This window comes from Marmota marmota, unplaced genomic scaffold (genome assembly GCF_001458135.2).
Source record: "Marmota marmota marmota unplaced genomic scaffold, marMar, whole genome shotgun sequence".
Classification (NCBI taxonomy): Eukaryota; Metazoa; Chordata; class Mammalia; order Rodentia; family Sciuridae; genus Marmota; species Marmota marmota.
Genome location: NW_025999880.1, coordinates 4,076,815 through 4,083,948, shown reverse-complemented (window position 1 = coordinate 4,083,948; position 7,134 = coordinate 4,076,815). Strand labels below are relative to the sequence as shown.

The window sequence follows — 7,134 nt, the reverse complement described above, 5'->3', positions numbered from 1 at the left end:
GCCCCCCGAGCATTCCTCCACTTCCCTTTCTAGGCCCCACAGCGCCCCCACACAGCAGGAAGCAGCCGGATCTGACCAACGACGCCCCACTTCCTAAGAAAACAAAAAGGGAGGAATGTTGGGAAAAGTATAAACGGCAACCATACCCCAGAGAAAAAAACCCAACATGGCGCCTAAGGACCTCTTCTTCTTACCTTCTTCTTTTCTGCAGTGGCGCGAAAAGTTCCTGCCCATGTGAACTCTCCCGCCGGCACCAATTTCAAATCCCACTGGCGGGGAACCTTAGCCCCAATGAGAACTAATTCCTGGGCTCCGGAGCTGATATCTGAAAGAACTTGCCAATAAATGGGTTGCCTGCCATTTATCTAAGCCCTACCATCTCCCCCTTAGTTCTATATAAGCACACAGCTTTTTGCAATAAAATTGGAATTCTCCCAGTGAAGTGTCTTTGTGTGGGGAATTCTTTCAATCAGCACTGGTGCCTTAACTCAGCAGCACTTGGTTCTTCCTGTAGCACCATTTTGCTTAACAAAAGGGGCCCAAACTCTCGGGCCAAAATCTTGACTCTTGACATATTTTGAATTGTTGACTTTTACATTACAGAATCTGAGCAGTGTTTGTATTTAGTTGGAAAATTATACCTAGATATTAAACTGGGAGAACTTGGGTTCTACTCCTGTTGGCGGGGTGGCACACACCTATAATCCTAGCTACTCAGGATGCTGAGGCAGGAAGAGATCAGCAGGGGTAACTTGAGATCTTGTCTCAAAATAAAATATAAAGGATCAGGGATGTTAGTCAGTGGTAGAACGCTTTCTTATTATGCACAAAGCCCTGGTTTCCATCTTTAGTAACACACACATACGAACAAAACAAAACAAAACAACAGCAACAAACAAAACACCCTCAAAAACAGTATAACAGGTATACTACCATTTTCTTCTGAAATATTTTTTGCTCCATAATCACCCGCCATTTTTTATCAAGGATAATCATAGTAAGGCCAATTTGTTTACAAAGTAGATGTAGATTTTTTATTATTTCCATAAATGTAGGCAGAATAACCACATAAGATTTTTTTTTTTAAGACAGAGTCTAACTATGTTGCCACGGCTGGGCTTGAATTCCTTGGTTCAAGCAATCCTCCTGCCTCAGCCTCTCCAGTAGCTGGGAGTACAGGTATGTACCACTATGTCTGAATACATAGATTCTTTTTTTTTAGTTGTCGATGGACCTTTATTATTTATTTATTTATATATGGTACTGAGGATAGAACCCAGTGACAGGCATTCTACCCCTGAGCCACAAACCCAGCCCCTACATAGGCTCTTTTAAAATGTCTTGTTGGGGCTGGGATGTAGTTTGGAGGTGTAGCACTTGCCTACCATGTGCAAGGCCCTGGATTTGATCCCCAGCACCACACACACACACAAAAAAAAAAAAAAAGGAAAAAAATGCTTTAGCTGGGAGTAGTGGCCAGTACTTGTTATCCCAGATATATGGGAGGCTGAGGTGGGAAGATCACTTGGAGCCAGGAGTTCAAGACCAGCTTGAAGAACAGAGTGAGATCCTCTCCCCCCAAAGTAAATATCCCCCAAATAAATAGCAGAGTGAGGTGAAATATTGTAATCCCAGCTATGTGGGAGGCTGAGGATCGAAGTTCTATGTCAGACTCAGCAACTCAAAATAACTTGTATTGAAAAGGTAAAATGCCCCTGGGCTTAATTCCCAGCATCAATACATGAATAAAATTTGTTTCATTGAACATTTTACAAGGAACCTCAGGTAAGTTTAAAAAAAAACAACATTTATTTAGTTGTAGATGAACACACAGTATCTTTATTTATTTTTATGTGGTGCTGAGGATTGAACCCAGTACCTCACCCATGTGAGGAAAGCACTTTACTACTGAGCTATAGCCTCAGCCCCTCAGGTTAGATTTCAAAACCTCGAGCCTAGGAAACCAAACCAAGCAGGCTCCAGACTTTTCGTGCAGTACCTAATATTTTGAGGTTTCTGGACTTTCTAGGAAGTGACAGTTTTTACTCACCATAGGCCTAGCAATCCTTGAAGTCAGACATTTGATACACATTCTCTCTTTCTCTTTTTTTAATTAGAGAATTATGGTTTTATATAGTAGATGGGATCATTTTGACAAAATGATACATGCATTAAATATTTTTTTAAATATTTATTTTTCAGTGAGACACGATATCTTTATTTATTTATTTTTATGAGTTGCTGAGGATCGAAATCAGGGCCTCGCATGTGCAATGCGAGCACTCTACCAGTGAGCCACAACCCCAGGCCCTCAGGCATGGGATTTGATTTACTCCATTTCACTTCTTCATCCCCCACCCTTTTCCCTCTCCTCCTCCCTTCCCTTTTTCTACTGATCTTCCTTTATTTATTTTTGATTGGTGCTTCCTACAAATACAGAAAGGTGAAATTCCCTGTGGCATAATTATATATGCACATAGGATGATTTCGTTAATTCATTGCACATTTCCTCCCTTTCCTACCAATTCCTCCTACTCCACTCATCTTCCCTATATTGTTATAATGTCCAATCCCTCCCACGCCTTTTTTCTAGCTTCTGCATATGAGAGAAAACATTCAACCCTCGATTCTCTGAGTCTGGCTTATTTACCTATGCACAATGTTCTCCATTTCTATCCATTTACTGACAAATGCCATAATTTCATTCTTTCTTATGGCTGAGTAAAACTGCATTGTTGTAGATACTACATTTTTTTTCTTTCTTATTTGTTCTTTTTGGTTATACGTGACAGTAGAATGTATTTGGAAATATCACACATATATGGAGTGTAACTTCCCAGGTATAACTTTTGTGGTCATATAGGATGGGGAGTTACACTAATCATGTTTCATATAAGAACCAGTTCCACTCATTTACTGAAGAATGCCAGTTTCATTCTTTTTAAAAAATATTTTAAATATTTTTTTCTAGTTGTAGATAGACACAATATCTTTATTTTTTTTTATTAATTTTTATGTGGTGCTGACAATTGAACCCAGGGCCTCACACATGCAAGGCAAGTGCTCTACCACTGAATTACAACCCCAACCAATTTCATTCTTTCAGCCACGCGCACAGCACGCTAGCTTCATACTAGAGGTTCGAAACATGGAAATTGACTAGTGAGTTCAAATTAAAGACATATAACTCTCAATCTACCTTTCTCTTGCCCAGCTCAGAGATGGCCCCTCCCAGCTCCTGCCTCTAGCCACCTGTAGCGAGGTTTACACAAGAGACCAGCAAGAGAGAGAGAAACACTCCAGGGAGTGAGCTTTTGTTGGGTAACAAAAAATTCAGGGGAAAATTCCATCCAATGAAGGTCGAGGGGGGCAGGATTCCAAGGTCAGGGTCAGTGATTGGTTTTCAGGTCAGTGGTCAGTCACACCCCCACATGGACAAGCCCTCGCACCTGGGGAAGGGTGGGGAAGGCTCTGACACAGCTTGTTTAAGCACCTCACACCCAGCCAGGGAGGTAGCTCAAATCATGTGCGAGAACGGCTTCCCACAAGCAACTAACTCCCCTTTTTTTCCTTCTCACTAGTCCTTGGCAATGCACACTCTATTCTTTTTCTTCTATAAGTCTATTTTTACACTCACATAACTGAAAAATAAATGGACTAAGTATAGTGGCCTTCTGTGACAAAGGTTTATTGCACTTAGCACAATGTCTTTAGGGTTCATGCATGTTGCAGGATTTAATATTGCAGAGCTTATACAAAGCCCTAAAGCAGGAAAGAGCTTGGTGCTTAACGAGAATAGAAAGAAGAGTGAAAAATAAAGAAGGGGAAAGGAACAGAACACAAGAGGAGAAACAGACTTTCGAAAGGGCTCTTCATTGTAACAGAAGAGCAATTTAGGGATAAAAGCAGGATTTTGTAGCTTTGTTTGTGGAAAGATAAGTTTCCACCTGATGGTTTCTGATTTCTCATTAATGGATGAGTTGAGGTCTTTTGCTAAAACTGAAAATGAGAAAATGGTGTATATGTTTCAGTAAAGGGAAAGCTCCTTGTAGAACTTCTAGGGAGTGGGAATGTGAGCCTATTGGAGAAAGAGTAGGATTGCTGGATAGATCCAAGGACTAATTTGAGGCTTGAGATTTTGCATTTAAAATGAAATCAGGAGCTGGCAGTATAGCTCAGTGGTAGAGTGCTTGTCTAGCAAGCACAAGGCTCTAAGAGATAGATAGATAGATAGATAGATAATTCTGAAAGAAGAGTTTCATGGGGAAAAAAGTAAGAAAAGAGCTGAGCCTTAGAATATGCCCAAAGAAAACAGATGTGGTCTGAAAAATAGAAGTAGGGGGGCTGGGGTTGTGGCTCAATGGTAGAGTACTTACCTAGCACATGTGAGGCACTGGGTTGGATCCTCAGCAATGCAAAGAAATAAAAGGTATCATGTCCATCTACAACTAAATAAATAAATAAATAAATAGAAGTAGAGGAGCATAATGTCCTCAACCCATGAAAGCAGAAATTTTAAGAATGAAGGTGGTTATTAGAAGTGCCCCAAATGGGACACTGAAATCAAAGAAGGCAAGGGCTTGGAGAGGATGACAGCATTTGCTTTAAAAGGAGGCCTCTGTGACTTTGGTTCATTTATCTCTTCAGTTGGTGAAACTGATACCACACCACAAAGGGAGAGAGAGGGCTGAACAATGCTCAATGAGTCTGATAACACTCAGCCATTTATTCAAAGAAAGTAGAGAACCAGTGCATTTGAAAGAGCAGCAGTAACAACCGAATTGTGTTCTAAATGGGGAGGCTCATCAAAGCATGAAAACAGGGAGCTAGTGGAGAGACCATTGGAGACAGAATATGTGAGCAAAGATCTCTTCAGGACTGAGTGCTGGACGTGGTAGTGCACACCTGTAATTCCAGCAGCTTGGGAGGCTGAAGCAGGAGGGTCACAAGTTCAAAGCCATTCTCAGCAATTTAGTGAGGCCCTGAGCAACTTAGTGAGCCCTAATTCACAATAAAAAATAAAAACGGGCTGGGGATGTGGCTCAGTGTTTAAGTACCTCTGGGTTCAATCCCTGGTTTCCCACCAAGAGATGTTGGCTCCATGGTAAATTGCCCCTGGGTTAAATCCCAAATACCAAGAAGAAAGAAAAGCTGTCCAGATGAACCCCAGAGAGTGTCCCTTGTGTCCACACAAACATTCTGGTTCATGCCTGTAAAGACATTGTCTTGCAAGGCTGAAGCAGGAGGATCACACATTTGAGGCCAGTCTTGGCAACTTAGTGAGACCTGACTCTAAAGATAAAGGGCTGAGGGTATAGTTCAGTGGTAAAGTTATCCTTGGGTTTAATCCCAGTGCCAAAAAAAAAAAAAAAAAAAAAACCACTCAAAATATTGTTGAATATGTGACAGGCTCTTGATACATAGTAGCTAATATGCTCTGCAAGGTGGTGCATGTGTGTAATCTCAGGGACTGGGGAGGCTGGGACAGAAAGATAGCTAGTTGGAGGCCAGCCTCAGCAATTTAGCTAGATCCTGCTCAAAATAAAAAATAAAAAATTTTATGGGGAGATATAGCTCAGGGATAGAGTGCCCCTGTGTTCAATCCCCAGGATTGCAAAAAACAAAACCACCTAATACTGTTATGGTTGACACTTACATTCTCATGTTTGTTCAGGGAAAAAATAATGCCCAACTCACCAGACAACTAGATTTATTTTTAATATTCAAAGGCAAGCATGGCACTAAACACAGAAGATTTTGATTTTCAAGTGCTGGGTCTCAGCCATGGTCACAGTGACATGTTCTTATTAGTGTTTGAAGTTAAATTATTAGACCAGCCATTTTGAGCTACTGTTTGACTTACCCATCACCAGAAGCAACCAGATGTTCAGTAGTAGAGGTAAAAGCCCACCTTTTCCTTTAGCTGTAAAGGGCGGGGCCACATTACTAGAACCAAGAATAGAACGCCTCCTTGGCTTTAAACCTCAGGTGGTGATTGGCTGTCATTCGGCATTATGTTAATTTAGCATGACATTTGAAAACTTTTCTAAACAAGTTCGTTTCCATTTAAAACGTTAAACTGTGTTGTTAAGTGATAATATTTGGAAATATCATATCGCAAAGCGTGTTTTACTATTCATTTTACAGCAAAATCAGAAGTGAGGGAAACTACCTCATCATCACTTAAAAGTGATTAATCATGGTAGACCAAGGAGGTCCCGGTGGGAGCCGGTTAAGACTATACTTTCAGGGATCATTTCTATAGTATGTTACTAGAGAAGTTTCTCTGATTGTGTAGAGTACCGAAAACCACGAGGAGGAGCTGAGTGGTCTCTCCTGAGCGTGAAGCTGGCTGTGGGTGTTGCTTTATTGCAACTGCCTTTTGCCATTGATGATTATTCTTAATCCTCTTTGGATATTAGGAGGGAGAGACCACAGACTGAGTGGTTTTCGGTGTTTACACAGTATTTTTTTCTTTATTTCTTTTTTTTTTCCTGGAAGTCTCAACTCCGGATCTCTCCGGCCAGGAGGGTAAAGTCACCAATTTAACCTTAAATCTCACTACTTAACAAAAGATACTCTATCACTCAGGAAATTCCTAGGGTTTTAGGTGCTCTGTGCCAGGAACTGGGGCCAGAGATCAAATGTATTTCATATTCTACCATACCTACTCCGAGGTCCAGATTCCCCAAGCACAAGGAAGTTCACATTACTGTTTGTCACCTTTCCATTATGTGACAAATACCCGAAACCAACTTACACAGAGAAAAAGGTTATTTTTTACTCAGGGTTTCAGATGCTCCAGCCTGTGATTGGTCGGCCCAGTTGCTTTTTTTTTTTTTTTTAAGAGAGAGAGAGAGAATTTTAATATTATTTTTTAGGGACATAATATCTTTGTATGTGGTGCTGAGGATCCAACCGGGGCCACACGCATGCCAGGTGAGCGCGCTACCGCTTGAGCCACATCCCCAGCCCTGGCCCAGTTGCTCTTGAACCTGTGGTGAGATGGCACATCATGTCAGCAGGTAGAGAAGCCAAGCACCTCACATTGCTGTGGCCAGGAAGCAAAGGAGAAAGGAGGAAAAGGGGCCGGGTTCTCATAAGCCACTTGGTGGGCACATTCCCCATAACCAC

The 7,134-nt window shown here is 41.4% G+C and overlaps 1 non-coding gene across 1 annotated transcript; it reads left to right on the top strand.

Annotated features, from left to right (window-relative positions):
• The first annotated feature begins 6,234 nt into the window (after positions 1–6,234).
• LOC125613051 lies at positions 6,235–6,448 on the top strand. The gene has a single exon (XR_007343543.1). It is a non-coding gene; the product is annotated as a small nucleolar RNA U3 (small nucleolar RNA).
• The last annotated feature ends 686 nt before the right edge of the window (positions 6,449–7,134 follow it).